Here is a 20260-nt window from a genome sequence, read left to right on the forward strand (position 1 = left end):
TCTAATTCTCCTCACGTAGTACATCTCTCTATTACTTAGCGATGCTAGCTGTGTCAGCGAGACGGAAATGGTCCTCAACTTCTGAACATTAAGTCTGCTTCCATTCTCTAATGTTGCTGTCCGTTGGACTAGATCTGTTGGTGGGGACGCTACTAGTTCTCCGCCTTTCAGTTCGCTGTCGAGTGCTTACTGGAAGATAGACGCCCTGAAGTCCCTGACCACTAATTAATTCTGCAACAACAACTAAGGAATTTTGAGAACACCATCACCGGCTCAAGGTGAACGATCTCTACACATAGAGGGATTTTCTACCTAAGAGAAGATTTTTCTTGCTACATTCAAGGCTCCTTCTCTAATATTCTCCACAGAACAGACCAGTTACAACAGTTACTGTACGAAGAAAACTACAGCTACTCTGTTTTACAAGAAACTGTAGAAGCTCTACAGTTATTTACATTTAGAGTAGATCTTGTAACTATTTTTTAATAGAATTACCAGTGACACTACTCCTGATGAAGGTCCCTTTGATGACTTACAGAGGACTGAAACATGTCGAGCATATGAAAATGGTTGTTTTTTCCATTTAGAACAATTATATGTCAATTAATTGATGTGTGTGTTGAAGAGAAGCTAATTTGAACCTCTCTAATTATATTGATCCCTGATCAATTAGGATCGAAGCCAAGTTGAAAAGGCAGTGTTTGTCACTATTTAGAATTTGTATTTTTATACAGTGTTTTATAAATGTTGAAGTTTTTATAACTTGTATTTTTTTACGATTTAATAAATTACGAATTGATTATTTCTAAAACAGTTATGTGTTTAATGTTGATAGCCGGTGTAAGCAACACATCTGTAATGAAGCATTCTGGGTGGTCACTATTTTGGGATGAACATCTCAGAGACGTCATGCCATTCAAAACGAAGTGGAACATCACAGGCTTTTTATAAGTTGGGCGTCCGAAGAGGGAGTCTATGTAAAATTGGAGAACTATTTTGCATAATTGACTTTCATAAACCAATCCTACAGAATGTTGTTATAGGGCAGATCATGTTTTTTCATGCACACGTCTGGGCACAATACTTCTGTGCAGGCACATACAGTTGTATGTGTGTGTTGTTGCTTTGCTTTTTGGGGTAATTCCCGAGTAAAGCCTGACTTGACTTGCATGTATTCTATTTCTCAGCGAGGGGCGTGTCAAGGATTGGGTGGCAGGGGTGCTTTCGAGTCATGCAGAGCTTCCACTCTCTGGAATACTGCAGTAATCCCCCTGAGGGCTCTCAGGTTTCCCGCGGCCAGCTTTGAGAAGTTCATCCCGGCAAGGTTTCTCCCCTTTGCATTCTGGGACTTGGATCTTTCCTCCCCTTTTTGAAATTTAGGAAATCTAAAAGTTCCACAATTCCAAGTAAAAAACAGGACTGGATGGCAGTCTCGCGCATGTCAACGGGAACCTTATGAGCTTTGTAATAGTAGCGTGGATTACAATCGGCCATTGGTCTTTGCTAGTGTACAATGAGCAATTAGTTTGCTTGGTCATCTTAGGTTTGACTTCAACCGATTATAACTCTGTGAGCTCAGTGCGTGCCCAACATAAGCAGTATTTTCACTTATACGTAGCCCATGTGTGGAGGGTCCACACTTCGAGTGAATTAATTTTCCCTCTCTTTGAAATTCAAACGCCTGGCAACAGGCTATATGTAGGTAGTAGAGTCATCATTATGTTATTGGTAAATTAATAGTTTTTTTATAGACTCTTTACCAGTAACTACTGACCTCATGATGTGGTTTCAGAAGCATCTAATTTATCAGGCCCTCCGTGATGCATGAAATATTTTGTGGCATAAAAAAATGCAAGTTTTGCGTGACAAAAATGCATTTAATACAGCCTTTTTGCGGGGCCTCTTAACTAGGCAAACATTTTTTATGCCGCAAAATATTTCATGACGCAATTGCCGGGATGGTATGATTAATGCCAAGTGTAGCATAAAATACACGTCATTTAAATTTTAGATTGATCTTATAATGAATTTGTTAAAGAAACGGAACTAGCTGATTATAATTAGTTTTCTGTCACGTTTACAGTGTGCACGCTCTCCCGAGCCAAAACTAACCTCGCTAAGCATTCTTCTTAGACACGGTCCGCCCCTCACCCAAAGACCACACCACTCCTCACCTGTGGCCCATCACATGCCAAAGCCAATCATTCCCATGAGGCCCATCCCAGCTCGAGGCCATCCTGCTGAGAGACCCATTTTTGACCAGCTGTCCATCCTGCCCAGTATTCCGTTATTAGAACCTTCTCTTCTGTGCTTTCCCATAATGCCAGTAATTACACTATGAAAAAACATCTCCATGCTGGCTCTGCTAATAAATGCCAGTATCCCCATGTAAGAACATACTCCTGTTGGCTTTGCAAGTAAACAATTCCATGCCACTAAAATCAAAACATGTTCAGCCTGGCTGCACTATAGTAGACCAGTATGACCCCCTAAGAACGCCCGTCACGATGGCGTTACCCTTGATGCCATTAACAAATGCAGCTGAACCAATGAACAACTCCACTGTCGCCCAATTAGGGGTGCTTTCCACCCCGGCGCACGCACCTTCCTACAGCACATACTGCCTCATTCACAGGCACATAACACACACACTGATTCACAGGCGCACCCAAACAACATGCGCTCTCTCATTCAGAAGCCCACTTCTAGACACTGCAGACACGCATATGCACATACATAAGGCTCATGCCGCCACCCAAGCTGGCCCTCCGGCTCCTGCGCACCCTACCACATTTGGTATCCCCCACATCAACCTGGATCCCCAATGGACTATGCAAGGCTGGAGAAGCAAAAAGCTCCAAGCCTCACATGGCTCCTTGGGCAGGTACTCTCACCGTCAAAGGGAAACCAGGTTTCCTTGTACAGTTAAGGACCGCCCAAGCGTGCTCTCTCAGTTGCTTGCTGTTATCAGTGGGCTTGCTTTGCCCCTCCATAATGTGTGCAGGGTCAGTGCCCCGTTGTCCATTATCGAGGAGCTGCCCTGCCGCGTATCCTTATTATGATGGCACACTATGCGATAATTGTCAGGCAAAAGGCTTGAACATCAGCATATTTTGCCATTATATATGCAACTAGATTGTAGTTTGCAAAGTTCAAGGTCTTATTTTGTTTGAACAATACTCTAATACCGTGATTTGAGTGTCCTAATATTGTGTGTGTAGTCTAGCTTCTAAAGTTATAGAACACTGCCATCTGCTGCCTATGTTGTAGTAATGCAGCTGATGTAAAATTAAGTCATATGATTTTAATTTGCTTTAATAAATTATAGAACTTGATTCAAATACATTATTTTGTCCCTACTAAAAAGCCCATCACTGCTTTTGTGTTTCTGTATCAGTTAAGTAATGTTCTTTTTTCTCCATGTGTTGTAATAGATCACGTTTGGGAAATGTAAAAAAAATCCTCTGGTGGGATACATCAGTGTATTTGATCTAATTGCTATTGAGTACATCTGTCATAGAAAGGGAACATATTAATTTAAATGGAAAGCATCAGCATTTTTTGCTGAAATGTTTATTTTTTGTATTTTCGCTCAAATGAAATTGAAAGAACCTGCTTCGCTAGGAGTTTGTATTGATTTTTTTTGTCTGTATCTTCTTCGCTTTCGCAGTCCATTATTTCTGATTTTAGTATGAAATATATATCCTTTCTACTGACATCTGACAAACAACATGTGGAAGTCATTTTATCTCCCAATAATGTATATGTCAAAAACCATCTTGTACTAATGGATTTCACTGCCCAACAATCCATGTTAACCATTGCGATATCATTGCCTTTCGCTGATGGGTTTTTCCGCTCTGTAATTATATTATCCTTGTCATTATGTATAGGTTCATGTTTGATTAATGTCAAACCATCAGGCGCACACTTAAAGAGACACATCACGCTTTCAAATCAACGTATTTATTTGCAATGTATTTTTCTCATGAAAATGTGTTTTAAAAGAATTAACTAGACAACCTACTGGGTAGAGAAATTGGCGTGTCGCATTGGTTTCTATCGGAACTATTAAAGAAAAAGGCTGCAAGTCTGTTTTTAGTACAGACAAATGAAAGTCTGTTTAAATATGTTGTCGCCTCAGCAAGGCTGCTGAACCTGAGCAGAAGACAGACTTTTCCCATTATAGCAAACAAAATAGAGTTTGGGCAAGGCACGGATTAAATCTATTTCAAAGAACTACGCACCTTCATCTCATCTTCGTTTGCAGAAACTTAAACAACGACCCCTCCGGCATCATTCACAACGAACCTGACCCCCTTGGGTCGTGGATTAACATTTTAAATATGACGAACACGTCGAGGAAAAAGTGCTGTACAGAAAAGTAATTTACCGCATGGCTTTGGTGATGTGGAAAAAATGAAATAGGTGTGCATTTTCAGATGTACTGCAGAAATGTTATTGTTGCTGAAAGTAATCTGTAACGACCGTTGTGAAATTGCCAGCCTTCATTCCACACGACAACACACACAAACGCGTTCTCTGTGACAACACCGAATAGGCCAGTGAAATGGGGACGGCACAGTACTTCACTTCAAATATTGAATCCAGGCAATAGACGAGGAGCGTCCAGCGGCTCTTTAGAGAAGGTAGGGTCGGGCACCTAACACTATCGCAAAGAGACCACGCAGGTGGCAACAGTGCGCTGTGCAAGAGCCATTCTCATACCTATCACCAGCGGCAGTGTCCGTGAAAATGGTGGAGCAGAGTGACGGCGAGGTGCGCTTGTGCAAATGTCTTAAGTGACGAGTGGTGATAAGGAGGGGATGACAAGGCTCAGGAGGTGAGGTGGCGTTAAATGGCTAAAGGAAAACATTTGGGCGGGCTATAAGTGGTAAGGAGGAGGCTCATCCAGAGGTCTACGGGACTGGTTACCTGCCATAAATATGGCATTTATACGAGAGGTGAATAGGACGATGTGCGGGAGTGTGTGAGGGAGGGCGTGGGGGGCGGGGTGATGCGGGCATTGTCCAACAATTGAAAAAGGCAGGGCGGGCAATAGGAAGTCAGGAAGTTGGTGGGACTTGGGCCAGGCAGTGATATTCATGACATTTTACTGGTGTGAATATTTGGAAAGACCCACCACTAAAAAGCAAGTCAGGAAAGAGTAGTTCAGATGTATCGCCTACCTCTTGTGGTTTATATGGCGAAGACTGGGCCTGGCTGCACACTCCTTGGCGAGGACAAGCATGTTGTGTTGGCAGTGAAAGAAGTCAGTGGGGTGTTGTACGGGCAGGCCAACAACACTGCAATCTGGATTCTGCAGTGCGACTGCTGCCTTTCTATGGTACTGATCTATGCTTGAGCTCATTGGAAATGTCCATGCTGGAGCTTAAACAAATTAACCATGACAAAATGGTGTGCCGTATTCGTCCAACTTAAGGGACTGTCCTTCCAGAGATGGGGAGACTAACGTGGCTTATCATGCGCACAAGGTGCAAATTGCCCCCACTAGTGGTGGCCCACACCCAGGAAGGCACAGCTTCACTCATGACCAGCTATTTGCAAAAGTAAAAAGGAGGGAGGAGATCGGGCTGCTTTTCTGTAGTAATGTGACGGTGACACATATGAGGCGTCTTTCTTTATCAGTACACTTGGCTCATGGCGAGTGAACACTTTTTGGACCTCTAAAACGTCACAGAGGTTTTTTGCACTATTTATGTAATGTTCAACATCTATGCAACTTTCTACTTCAGGCAATTAGTGCCTATATATTTTTTTTAAAACTTTTTTCATTTAATTTGGTTCACCGTATAACCATGTATAAATACATCAAAGGTCGGTGGAGTTTACATAAGCTTCAAAGGTGTAGAGAACGCCCAAGTGTAACCTACTTGGATCTAACAGAGGAATTCTATCTGAGCTGCAATAATCGTGCTGTGATATACTAATCAAAGGTCATTTAATACATATGGAAACAACATATTCCAGTACTTCTAATAAACGAAGGGATGCATTCCATGTTTTCCCCGGCAGCTACTCCACTACCCCCGCATTGTCTCCAGGAGGCTGTCTACACCTGAGGAATTCTTTAATAATAATAATAATAATAATTTGCATTTATATACCGCTACAAACCCTCAGGCATCTGAGCGCTGCTTATTGTTGCCCTCGATGTATGGTGCTCATTTCTCCAGCATGGGGTCTGGCATGGATTCACATGCTCATGAATATTCCCCGTCGTCAGGCTGGGAATCCTCGGTAAAGAAAAATCAGTATCAGTTTCGTTTCTGATCTGTCTTTCGTAGTAGTAACCAATCACTGATCTCTGCGTCATACTGACCACAGCCAATGACTGCCATCTCCCTAAGCCCCGCCTCTGGCAGCCATCTTCAGAGTTTTACCGCACGTTCAAGTGTTGGGATCCTCGTGCTATTGCTCTCGAGCTTTAGTGCTTTTTTCGTGCTTTTTCTTAGGAAAATAATCTCTTTTTCGGTCAAAAGAGCCTCAAGCTCCACCGTTTATTTATCCGATCAACTGGGACCCGTGTCGGATTCTTCTACGCCCCTCAAGGGTGAAGATTTCGTCGAGCACGCTTTTGGAGGACTCCAGAAGTTTCTCAGGCCCATCTCGATCATGGCCCAGGAGAAGGGAAGCTCGACGCCCGGAAAGCTGTTCAGGGTCTGCCCTGGATGCCAGCTTCAGAATGTCTTTAAGGAGGACGAACACTCCCTTTGCCTCTACTGCCTGCATGAGGACAAGACGCACGTGGAGAAGGACTGTGCGTTTTGCGGCAATATGTCGGAGCGGACCATGAAGGACCGCCATCTGCGTCTCGCCAACTGGCTGGAAGGGAAGAGCCCGTCAGGCGAGAAGAAGAAGTCCGAGCGGTCTTCTAAGACCTTTGAGGGCGCCCCGGAGACGGGGGTCCAACAGAAGGCCAAGCACCGCGAGTCCGTTAGCACCGGGAGCGCCGAACGGTCGGGCTCTACGGGCGCCAGGCAAGGCGCATCCTCCCCGGCGCCATCAACCACGAGCCAACGCTCTGGCTCGGGTAAGAGGAAGGCCGAGCACCCGGCGAAGCTCCTGGAGAGACCCTGTTCGAGCTCGAAGGCCCCATCAGAGGGGCAGCGAGGCGGTGACCCTCCCCCCAAGAAGAAGGCGGTGAGCGCATCTAAGGTGGTGAAAGCCTTGATCCACCCGGCCATGGCCTCTATCGACAGTCGCGGCGGCCCTGGCTCAGCCTGTGGAGGCTACACCAGTGGTGGCGACCTCGGGGCCCAGAGTCTCCCTGCCACCGCGGAGAGAGTCCTCTTTCATGCCCATCGACAGGACCCCCGTGAAACCTCCGACGGAGAAGAAAAAGGGGGGGCAGGAGGTCGTCGTGGATTCGGCCTCAACCTCCGAGGAGGAGCTGATCGAAGTCTTAAGCCACAGCGTTGGCGTGGAAGAAGACCAGCCCGTCGGGAGGGACCCCGACGTAGGAGACGACGAGAACGTCGAGGGAGCCGACGGGGCTCCTGACCGCTCGTCGGAATCCCCTCAACCAGTGCCGCAAGACAACTCGGCGGCCATTTTGTTGGCTGTACAGTCCTTATGCTCGGATATAAGGACGAGATTGCCGTTACCACCAACGGAGGAACCTCTCCCGACGGGGGACCCGGAGCCAGGCCCTTCTGGGAGCCCTCCTCCTAAGAGAAGGATTCATCCTCGACCTCCTTTTCAACCATCACACCCTGCTCAGCCCTCCTCCCCGTCCACGACCCGTAGGGATGATACGAGGACTGACACGGCCGCGACGGGCACAGACGACGAGGTTTACGACAAGGATCTCCCGTCGTCACCTCCTCCCCGGGCTTCCCCGCCCGACGAGATTGGATCGTTTCATGCCATGATCGCCAGGGCATCCAAGCTTTTCCAGCTCTGCCCGGAAGAGAAGAAGAAGGAAGGTTTCCTTTATCAACGGCACGAGACCAAGAGGAAGACGGTCCTCGCTGTACCTCTACTGGACGATATCTGGGATGAGGGTCTCGCCCTCCTCAAGAACCCATCCACAACGCCTGCGAGAATGGATCGGTATGAGAAGAAGTACCGGGTCCCGGACGCGGCCCCCTTGTGCCTTCGGGCACAGCCGACCCCGGACTCGGTCGTCTCCGCGGCGGCCAGGAAGAAAGCGGGGGGGGCCTCGGCCTCTACGTCAACCTCCCCGCCGGACAACGAGGGAAAGAAATTGGACACGATGGGACGCAGAGTCATCTCATCGGCAGCGACGACGATTAAGGCTGCCAACGCCTTGGCTATCGTAGCCCGCTACGAAAGGGAGTTGTGGCACAAAATCGCCCCCCTGCTGGACTTCTTACCAGATGACAAGAGGGCGGAGGCCCTAGAGATCTTGCAGGAAGGAGAAGTGGCGTCGGACCACGCCATTACGATGGCGACGGACATCGCTGACACTGGATTTCGCCAGTTGGGCAACAGCGTGTGCCTTAGACGGCGTGGATGGCTCAAGGCAACTGACTTCCGTCAGGACGTGCAGACCAGAGTCTTGGACATGCCGTTCGACGGGAGCAACCTGTTTGGGAAAACAGTGGACGATTCCCTACAAGCCATCAAGACGGGCACGGAGACGGCCAGGGCTCTCGGTGTTCTCCAGCAACAACGGCCGCCCTTTCGGAGCGGCGGAGGCAAGCAGGGTGCCTCCAAAGGTTCCGGCGGCGGATTTTCCACCTATCGTCAAGCGGCCCGTTCATCGTCACAGGAAGCCTACAGGGGACGAGGCAAGTCGGGTGGACCCCGCCGTCGTCGCCAAGGAGGACAAGGCGGCAAAGCCTTGTCGAAGCAGGACTGAACCGGCCGTGGGGTCAGGACCCCACTGAAGCACCCCGGTTGGAGGCCGGCTGGCGAGCTTCGTCAGCGTGTGGGAGTCCATCTCCACCGACCATTGGGTGCTGGACGCCCTGGCCCAGGGTCACGTGCTCGAGTTTCTGAAGAAGTGCCCGCGCGTCCCCCCCGTGGCCAGGAAGGAACATCACGTCCTTCAACTTCTCTTGGAGGTAAAGGCGATGCTCAAGAAAGGCGCCATCGAGCTCGTCCCAAAGAGGCTTCGGGGCTCCGGAGTTTACTCAAGATACTTCCTCGTGAAGAAGAAGACGGGAGGATGGCGTCCCATCCTGGACCTACGACGACTGAACAAATTCATCAAGGCACAGAAGTTCCGGATGGTCACCCTCCAGCACGTCCTGGGTCAACTGGAGGAGGGCGATTTCCTGTCGTCGTTGCATTTGGAGGATGCCTACTTCCATATCCCCATCCTAAAGGGACACCGAAAGTTTCTAAGATTCGTGGTCCAAGGGCATCACTACCAGTTCAGAGCTCTTCCCTTCGGATTGAGGTCGGCACCCAGGGTGTTCACCAAGTGCCTCGCACCGGTGGCGGTGCGGCTGCGCCTGGAGGGGATCCACGTCTACCCCTACCTGGACGACTGGCTCATCCGAGCAAAGACAAAGGAGCTTGCCGCGGAGCACACGGCGAGGACCGTCCAACTACTCACGGACCTGGGATTCTCCATAAACTACGCCAAGTCCCACCTGGTGCCCGCGCAAGACACACTGTTTCTGGGAGCGAAGCTCGACACAGTGGCGCTTCTGGCCTCTCCGTCGGAGGAAAGGACGAGGTCATCTTGGGCAAGGTGCAGCGGATGCTGGTTGCGGACGCGGCCAGGGTGAGGTCCATCAAGTCCCTCCTCGGAATGATGTCTTCTTGCATTCATCTCATCCGCCTGTGCAGGCTTCGGATGCGCCCGTTACAGGAGTTCCTGGACGCTCGCTGGTTCCAGACTACGGGCAGCTTCGAGGACAGGATCACACTCGACGAGAGCTTCCTACGAGCGATCCGATGGTGAGGCACCCGCGCGCATCTGACGGCGGGCATGGACTTCCAGACCCCGGGCCACCAGAAGACAGTGACCACGGATGCCTCCCTGGAAGGGTGGGGAGCGCACACCGAAAATCTGCACGCGAGGGGCCTTTGGCTGCCGACGGAGAAGTCCTTCCATATCAACGTCCTGGAACTCCGTGCAGTGTTTTGGGCCCTCAGGTCCTTTTTTCCGTCCCTCAAGGGCAAGGTGGTGAGGATCTTCACCGACAACACCACCACCATGTTCTACATCAGGAAGCAGGGCGGTACCAGATCCCCAGCCCTGTCCAAGGAGGCTCAGGATCTGTGGCATTGGGCCGTCGCCCAAGGGATGTTTCTGGTGCCGTTTCATCTGGCAGGGATAAAAAACACCATTGCCGACTCGCTCAGCAGAGAGCTGTGCTCGTGCCACGAGTGGGAACTACGACAGGATCTAGTGGACCGCCTCTTCCGACGGTGGGGAACATCCCAGATTGATCTGTTCGCGACGGCGACGAACTCCAAGTGCCGGAGGTTCGCCAGCAGGTTTCCCCAGCCGAGGAGCATGGGCGATGCTTTCTCATTCCCCTTGGAGGGCCTGTTCCTATATGCGTTCCCTCCATTGCCGCTGCTGATCTGGCTCATCAACCAGCTCAAGAGGTCACGGTGCAGGATGATCCTCGTCGCACCTGCGTGGCTGAGGCAGATATGGTTCCCGGACCTTCTGGACTTGTCAGCGTCCCCGTCAATCAAGCTGCCAGTGGACACGGATCTTCTCTGCAGGGAAGGAGGCGCCATCCTCCATCACGATCCGAAGTCGCTGAACTTGCAGGCCTGGCTCCTGCAGCGTTAGAGTTTGGAGGTTACGACATACCGGCCGACTGCAGAGAGGTTCTTGCAAAGGCCAGGACGTCCTCAACTCTTAAATGCTACAGACACAAATGGAAGAGGTTCTCTGTCTGGTGCCACGCACAGAAGATTAACCCTCTACGGATTACTGCTCTTCAAGTACTGCCGTACCTGCTGACGCTGGCCAAGGCTGGACCGGTGCACGCTTCCATCAAGATTCATCTTGCTGCGATCTCCCGATACACCAGAACCACGGGACGGAAGTCTTTGTGGTCTCATCGTCTGGTGAAAGAATTCATGAAGGGACTGTTCAGATCGTTCCCGCCGGTGAAGGCCCCGGCCCCGGCGTGGGAGCTCAACGTGGTGCTGACCAAGCTCATGGGACCTCCGTTCAAGCCTCTGCACTCAGCTCCGTTGAAGTTCTTGTCATGGAAAGCTGCGTTTCTTGTGGCCATCACCTCCGCACGATGGGTGGGAGAGATCCAGGCCCTTTCCTGCAAGCCCCCATACTTGACTTTTCACGACACAAGGGTAGTGCTCAGGACGCACCCCTCCTTCATGCCCAAGGTGCTGTCGGACTTCCACCTCAACAAACCCTTGGTGTTGCCTGTTTTCTTCCTGTCGCCTTCATCGCCGGCTGAAAGGACTTTGCACTCGCTGGATGTGGCTAGAGCGCTGAGGTTCTACGTGGACCGCACAAAGAGTTTTCGGAAGACGTCACAACTTTTTGTGAACTTTGAACCTGTCAATCAGGGGAAGGCTTTCTCGAAGGCTTCCATTTCCAGATGGCTCTCCGGCTGTATCATGTACTGTCATCGGTTGGCAAACCGACCGCTGCCCGGCCATCCGAGAGCCCATTCCACCAGAGCGATCGCAGCTACCACGGCGTTCCTATCTGGTGTGCCCTTGCTGGACATCTGCAGGGCTGCTACGTGGAGGTCGACGCACACCTTCTCGAAATTCTACTACGTTGATCGGGATTCCAGGGAGGAGTCCAGGGTCGGCCAAGCAGTTCTGCGCAACCTGTTCGCCTAAGGTGAGCCTGGTGAGGAGGTAAGAATTGCTTAATGCTGAGTTTTGGATGTAATGCTTAATGTTGAGCCTTTGCCACCTCCCGTGGTTGTGCATGTGTGTACTGCTATGTATTCTTTTATTCATGAGCATGTGAATCCATGCCAGACCCCAGGCTGGAGAAGGAACAAGTTACTTACCTGTAACTGTTGTTCTCCAGCATGGGTCTGGCATGGATTCACATGCGAACCCTCCCGCCTTCCCCTCTGCGGCTCTTCACTTGGTCATACTGCCACTTCACGTGCTACCAAATCTGAAGATGGCTGCCAGAGGCGGGGCTTAGGGAGATGGCAGTCATTGGCTGTGGTCAGTATGACGCAGAGATCAGTGATTGGTTACTACTACGAAAGACAGATCAGAAACGAAACTGATACTGATTTTTCTTTACCGAGGATTCCCAGCCTGACGACTGTGAATATTCATGAGCATGTGAATCCATGCCAGACCCATGCTGGAGAACAACAGTTACAGGTAAGTAACTTGTTCCTTATCGACCTCGGAAGGATGAAAGGCTGAGTTTGGCTCTGCCTGGGTGTCAAAGCAAGCATTCTACTCGCTGTGCTATCTGACCAACCTAAGACGGACTTGAAGGCGCAAGCATACAGAAGTTTCTGTATCAATACATCATGTCAAATCCACAAGCCATCTACCAACAGCGGCTCCGGCCTAGACCAAAGCATCAGGATAGATCTCTTAGCCACCAACAAACTAATGGAAAATAACTTCTGGCACTCTTACCCAGTCCAGGGAATCACCCAAACATGCAACATAATACTTCCTGGGAAACTCTACCCCCAACATCTGACCCGTCATAGCCAACACTTGGTTCCAAAAGTCGGACAATTTACGGCAGCTCCAAATCATATATAGGAATCCTGCGCCCTGCTCCCCATTACGGCTGCTGCAGGTGTAGATTCTACAAGACAAGAGAGAAAGACACTGGCCAGAACAGGACTGTGCAGACATGGGGGGGATAGACAGACGTACTGTTTAAAAAAAAAAAAAACTATTTTATTAATTTTTCAACAAAATAACATAGACTTTTTGAATCACTACCAATGATACATCATATTGTTCGTCTGTTCACACACACCCCCAAGTTCCCTTTCTCCCCCAGCCTATTCCATGTACAATATCTATCTATCTATGGTGTATATTAATAGCTTGAACGTCTCGCGATATCTCGGTAAATTGTGATGGTGCATGTGTATGAGTTTGGGAGTCCTCCCGTGTAGGTGAGTCAACTCCTGTATCAAGTGTTGCCAGGCCCCAAAATCTATGTTTTGCTCATCTCGGCCTCAAAGGGATGCTTCCTGCCACACAGCAGTTTCTGCCAGCGCCCATTTCTGGAGGTCCCTCAACCACACACTTACCACTGGGCCATGGCCTGCCTTCCACCCCATTGTTATCCTGCGCTTCGCCAAGATATATGCTAGATCTCTGTTTACTGACGTGCCTGGTATGCTTTGGTCTCAGAAAGATTCTTAGCAAGCACGCTTTGGGGGAGACCAAATCCGACGACAAGCCCACATTAGCAAGGGTCCGGGCCACCCCCTCCCAATATTGGTGTATTTCCGCACAGGCCCAAAACATTATCAGGTCTGCATTGATCTGGCCACATTTTGGACAAGTTTGTACTGTTGTGTTACTAAATTTGGCAATTTTCTCCGGAGTTAAGTATGCTCTGTGAGTGACATATAATTGGATCAGCTGTAGTTTCGCATTTCTGGACACTTTCTTGTGGTACCCCATAGTCCTACTCCAAGCTGCATCCGACAGCTGCTCTTGCAAATCTGCTTCCCAACTTTGCTTAGTCTTAATTAGATGGTTATCCGGTCCCACCGTTAGTATCCCATATAGCCTAGACACTGCATGTCCACCTCCGGAGACAACATAGTGTTTTGATCCTTTCATCTTCTACCAATACTCGCTCTGATCGTGGCCATTTAAATTTTATTCTATGGATAACCGAAGCAAAGGTCATGTGTTGCCCCACTTGTACTCCTGATTCCGAAACAACTTCATCAAAGGTGATTGCTTGTCCCTTGTTCAGTATATATCCCAATTTCACCACTTCTCTAGTGTCCCACTGTCATGGCCATTGGACAAGAGTCCAGGCCTTCCTCACTCCAAAGGTCCAAATGAACACACCAATATTTCCTAACATGTAGCCTAAACTGTGCCTCTTCTTTTTTTAGCTTCACCATAGGGATCTGGGGTGAGTATGGGGTTTCTTTGCCCAGAAAGCGGCAAGCTCTTTGCTATATCATCCTGCCTAGTTTCAACAATAGAGTGCCTTTTAGGATCACGTGTAACTGTGGTCCATACTATCTCTTTTAAAAAGAATGGAGTGCATGCTGGTTGTAGTAACTCAGTGTCTTGTGTCTGTTCGTCTGACAGCCAGCATGTGGTAAACTGTAGTTGGCATCCAACAAAGTACCCCTCGAAATCTGGCACTCCTATCCCCCTTGTTCGTATGGTCTCTGTAATTTCTCCAGAGACATCCTACACCTCGAGTTGTGGCATGGGAAGCTCTGGCAAATAGTGTTCAGCGTCTTAAAGAAGACCGTGGGAATATTAAATGGAACATTTGTAAAATAATGAAGCAGCTTCGGAAGCACTACCATTTTCAGCAAAGCAGCCCTTTCCATTAATGACAGCGGCAGCTTAGCCCAGAATTTCATGGATTTCTCGATTTTATTCACCGCCTGTACCGTGTTCTGTGCATGTTCTAGTTTAGGGTCATGGAAGATGTCTACCCGAGGTATCTAAATGTGTCAATTTCCCATGTAATCGGTAACACTGGTAACTCCCTTTTAGTCCTCCCCTTGTATCCTGCAAGGGGGAACCAACTCGACTTCTGTGCATTTACTGTAATCCCAGAAAGGTCAGCATAGCACTCAAGCACATCTAATATGTAGTGTAAATTGGTCTCCGGTTGTTGTAAGTAAAGGAGCATATCATCTGCATACAGGGAGATTAGATGTGTGCAGCCTCTTATTCTAATGCCGGCCTCATGGGATTCTTTCCGTAGGTATACTGCCAGCGGCTCCAAGGCCAATATAAATGACATTGGGAAATTCTCAGAAGTCTGGAGAAACCGAAAGCACAATCCGATTACTTCATTCCACAAGAGGAAGATTTTGTAGCTATCCAGAAAGCTTTTGCAGACAAAATGAAGATAGCACAAAATAATATCAGAAATAAGTTGGAGGAGCCAACCTATACGGACCAAATGCAAAGTATGGATGTTAAAGCCCAACAGATCAAGTCCAGGTTTGCTTTCAACCCCATCTCTAGTGAGACCATGTCCAAAACCCCAAACAAAATGAGACCCACCGTATGCTTTGGCAAAACTCACCCTTCGAAGGTTATTATGGATAACCGTGATATTTGTGTGCCCTTTCTTGTTAGATTTACTAATTCCTCATTTGAGAAAAAGGAAATTCCTGCTATATTTACAAAATGTGTATCAGTCACTCCGCTCATTAAGAAGGCTGGGCTGGATCATCAACTCTACTCCAATTACAGGTCCATAACCAATGTCACTTTCTTGCTAAAGATAGTGGACAAACTAGCCACTTGCAATTTCAGCAACATCTAGAAGACGCTGAAATCTTCACAGCAGACAATTAGCCTTTAGATCCTCTCACAGCACAGAGAGTGCCCTACTAGACCTTCAAACTGAAATGCTCAAAACTATGTATAAGAGCAAGTCGGGCTGCTGATGCTTTTAGATCTATCGGCAGCCTTCGATCGTGTAGACCATAATAAACTATTAGAGCGATTAACATGTATGGGTAATTGCTCTGAAGAGGCGATTTGCTGGATCAGATCATTCTTGAGCAACAGGCTGTCTAGAATTGTTTTGGGAGAGGTGTGTTCTGGACGTGAATTGCTTGAATGTGGAGTTCCGCGGGGCGCCTGTATTTCTCCATCCTTGTTGAATGTTTTTTGCTGCCCTTTATGTGACTTGCTAGAAAAGCTAGGAGTCCGGTTCACAAACTATACTGACAACACTCGGCTCCTTATGGAGCTGAGTGGGGATTATTTATATTTATTTTATTTATTTATTTATTTATAACTTAATATGTGCCTAGCCCACAAAGGCTTTACATATGAAACAAACACAAGTTACAGCTAAAATTGCATGCAGAAAATATCTATAAAACCATCATACCAAAGGTCAAATCTCTTAAAATGGTTAAAACAAGCTCATAAAATGTCATCAGATGGAAGATAAGATTCATGTCATTGCCGCATAGAAGTGTTGCCTCCCCTCTTCCATCCTGAGGCCCTGCAATGCACACGGTGCATTTTCGGAACTGCAGGTAAGCCCCCCTGGGCTTATTGTATCAGCGCATGATGGCACCACAGCATACTTATAGCATTCTGCTAATTTGACTACGTGACTTTGCCATCAGCCACATGTACTTTCTTGGCTTTAAATTGCAGATTGCTGGCATGCTTTGTGTGTTGTTGTGTGTTTTTGCCTCACTGGGTTCTCGAGGCACGGCCATTCCAAGATGGCTCTTTCTTTCTTTGTTGGGCACCGGAGTGCCTTCCATCCTGCTGCTGGTGGCCTGGGATTGGCCCTGGCCCACTACATCTGGGCCAATGAGGAGGCCGGCAGGCTTGGCCGGCCCTCCTCACAAGGCCCACTCCTAAGGCCCTGTCTACCGCTGTCCACCGCGGTACGCCGGATTGCTGGCCCCTCCGTGAGTGTCTGTGTGCCCCCCTGCCCCGCCGTGAGTGTCTGTGTGCCCCCCTGCCCCTCCGTGAGTGTCTGTGTGCCCCCCTCCCCCTCCGTGTGTGTCTGTGTGCCCGCCTGCCCCGCCGTGAGTGTCTGTGTGCCCCCCTGCCCCGCCGTGAGTGTCTGTGTGCCCCCCTGCCCCGCCGTGAGTGTCTGTGTGCCCCCCTGCCCCGCCGTGAGTGTCTGTGTGCCCCCCTGCCCCGCCGTGAGTGTCTGTGTGCCCCCCTGCCCCGCCGTGAGTCTGTTGCGCCCCCCTGCCCTGCTGTAGTGTCTGTGTGCCCCCTGCCCCACCGTGTGTGTCTGTGTGCCCCCCTGCCCCTCCGTGAGTGTCTGTGTGCCCCCCTGCCCCTCCGTGTGTGTCTGTGTGCCCCCCTGCCCCTCCGTGAGTGTCTGTGTGACCCCCCGCCCCGCCTTGAGTGTCTGTGTGGCCCCCCCACCCTTCCTTGAGGGTCTGTGTGCCCCCCCGCCTCGCCATGAGTGCCTGTGTGCCCCCCTCCTTGAGTGTCTGTGTGCCCCCCCGCCCCGCCATGAGTGCCTGTGTGCCCCCCCGCCCCGCCGTAGTGTCTGTCTGTGCGCCTCCCCGCCCCTCCTTGAGTGTCTGTGTGCCCTCACCCTGCTTGCCCCCCCCCTCTTTTGCTCTGCATTTCACCCCCCTTCCTTTCCCCCTCCTCACTTCCATCCTCTCCCACTTCCTTCTTACTCCCCCCTTCTATTTTTTCCCTCCTCTCAGTCTTCCCCCTCTTAGCACTTACTCCTATCATCTGTTCCGTGACTCTTGATAGCAGCTTGTCTGTCCCCCTCCTCCCCCCCTTGTTCTCTCCCTCCCCCCTCCCCTGCTTTTCAAATTTGTCACCGACATCTTTGCTCAGTAGCGTGCCTTGTTCTCCCTCCCCCCTCCGTCCCCTTGCCCCCCCTCCCAGCCTCTTGTTACCACCTGCACTGCGTAAATTGTCGTCAGACATAGTAATGTTACTGCTTGCTTTGTTCTCCTTTTTTTCCACTACCTCTTGCCTTACTTGTTTCTATGCACTTGCACTATCAGAAATGTCGACAGGCCTATTATGATAGTTATTTTCACATTCTGTATTGTTTCAAGGACTTTTGCGGAATGTAACTGTATTTTTCCTTTGTCCCCTCCCTCCTTGAAGCGCTTTGAAACACATTGTGTATAGGCGCTATATAAATAAACTATCATATCATATCACATCCATATTTTCAGTGTTCCAGGCATTGTTCTATCTTTTCAGATATTTGGTTTGCAGCTGATTAAGACTCTCACAATGGCACATGAGATGCTCGGCAGGTTCAAATACCTCATTTCCACACAATCTACATAGTCTCAAGTGTCTTGCAATCCCATGTTTAGCTCCTAAAATGTCCATTGTATCGCACCTATTAAATTTAAATACTAGATGTCGTCTAATGGTAGTACAGTCTTGGAACGCACTTTGATGTTTAGGTTTTTTAGCATCACCAGACCAATGTTCCAAAAATAGACCACTGTTTGTCGTAGTAGATAAATTGACCATATCTCTGTCTTTAGCATAGGTGTAGATCGACATTTTAAGTAGCCATTTAGCTTTAGCATAGGAGTAGTGGTGCCATGCTCAGCATTCTCTTTGGTCCATCTACTATATACAGTGCACAATGAATCAACAACACTTAGATCGTGAGGATTCTCCATCTCATTATATACTTTTATCAATTCAACTAGAGTGGGGATTATGCAAAGGACGCAGAGAACATCTATTTTATTTATGGTACAATCTAGAATTGGATTGCAACTAATGAATGTGCTTGAACAGAGATAAAACTGAGCTTCTGATCTTTGGTTGCCCCCCGAGGCACGTGCCAGATTGCAGAATTCATGGTTTTGCCATTGAGGGTTATAGTATCACAACAGCCAAGCAGGTCAAAACATTAGGGGGTATTTTGGACTCCTCACTGAATATGGAAGTTCATGTTAAACGCATTACATGCAAAACCCAATTTCACCCCAGATTGCTGAGATTGGTCAAGCTATATGTTTCTGAAGCAAACTGCTCCACGCTGGTCTGAGCTATTTGTATTCCTTGGATTGACTATTGCAGCGCTTTGCTGGGTGAGGGGAGCAAACAAATGATGTTTGGGAAAACTGCAAATTCTACAGAAGGATGCCGTCCACATTGTCATGGGTGTGCCAGGACATGAGCACATTTCGACTTACAGGAGGAAGCTGCACTGGCTCCCAGTTAAGGCCAGAATTCGCTTTAAAATACTCACGATTGTCCATAACTGTTTATGTGGACAAGCACCTGGGTATATTAAGGACTGCATTTCTGCTTGCGGGCTCCGGCGCTATAGAAATATATAAAGTAAACTATGTTATTGTTTTAAATTGATTGCCTTGCCCAATGTACACCAACAAGGGTGCTTTCCCCAAGCCTAACCTACATTTCCTCCTAACTTCCTGGGAAGTGAATTCCACCAGAAAGCGACGTGGGCCCTTTCCACAATGCAGATCACCTAACACTGAGATGCTACGCACTTTAATTACATAATTCATATCGCAGTTTCTGCTTACCCCTCTTATTGGCTTTCAAGTTGGGCAGGATGCCTTCTTTCCTTAACCGCATTGTTGACCGTCTCATCTGGGCGGCCAGCACACCTGATCAATCCTCTTATTCTGTCCATTAGGCACTGTGGAATTAACCTCACCATGGGCATCTGGGAGGTGCACAGTGACCCTTCATTCACATGACAAGCAGAGTACGATTGTCTGACTCCCGCTGGGTGCACATCTGTCTCTTCTATCTTCACTTGATACTGCGTATTTATTCCATCAGTCAAGTTAGTCTGCAACCTCCATCGTGGCCACTCCCCACATGGAGGCTGTCCGGTCAACTGTTCAACCCACCACTCGCTCTCTGCACCACCGGCTCCCAGCTTTTTTATCCCCCACGCTGTTATATATCCATATGCCCCCTCCTGTTACCATAAGACCAACCCAATGTCACTGTGTATCCATGTCCTGATGTGTTTGTTCCCTGCCATCCCGTTCTTGTGCCTGGTCTCGGGCGCTTTGAGATAAATCACCACTCTTATCACATCACTACGCCTAATTTCTTCTATGCACCATCACTCGACTAGTACACAGCTATACCCCTGTTTAATTCGGCCTGGCTGTTCAAATACGAATACTTCCCCATGAACACCTCATCGCCCTATAAAACGCAGCTATCCCATGACATTCCGGCCTAGCTGCTCACATAAGCGTCCTTCATGCCTAACGCAGCCAAACCCAGTCTGGATGTCCACCCACCAGACTGCAAACACATACAGCTAATATCCTCTACACCTCACCTAACGATAGGATGTAGCTAACATCCAACAAATACACCAGCTGCACACATAACTGGTGCACCCACGCACCCTATGACACCATCTATCTCTACTGACCTGAACTGCGGTTCCCAAGGGCGTTCAACCAACTAGCGCTTTGAGGTCATACCAATGATATATAAAGCGCTATATAAATGCCAAGTAACATAACATAACATAACTAAACAGCAGCCACAGCAAGTAAGCTGCACAAGTCAATCATAGAGTCATGTCAGAGTGGTGCCATCACTGTCATTGCAACGTCAGGTCTGTTCTCTGTATTATTGAAAGTTAGTAATGATACGCTTTGTACTCTGGATATCCTGGGTCTGG

The 20260-nt window shown here is 48.8% G+C and overlaps 1 protein-coding gene across 1 annotated transcript in view; it reads left to right on the forward strand.

Moving 5' to 3' along the window:
- The window catches only part of RSRC1 (arginine and serine rich coiled-coil 1), a 1885372-nt gene that overhangs the window by 1796111 nt on the left and 69001 nt on the right, over nt 1-20260 (forward strand). The window lies entirely within an intron of this gene.

This window comes from Ambystoma mexicanum, chromosome 10 (genome assembly GCF_040938575.1).
Source record: "Ambystoma mexicanum isolate Mex_15411 chromosome 10, UKY_AmexF1_1, whole genome shotgun sequence".
In the NCBI taxonomy this organism is placed as follows: domain Eukaryota; kingdom Metazoa; phylum Chordata; class Amphibia; order Caudata; family Ambystomatidae; genus Ambystoma; species Ambystoma mexicanum.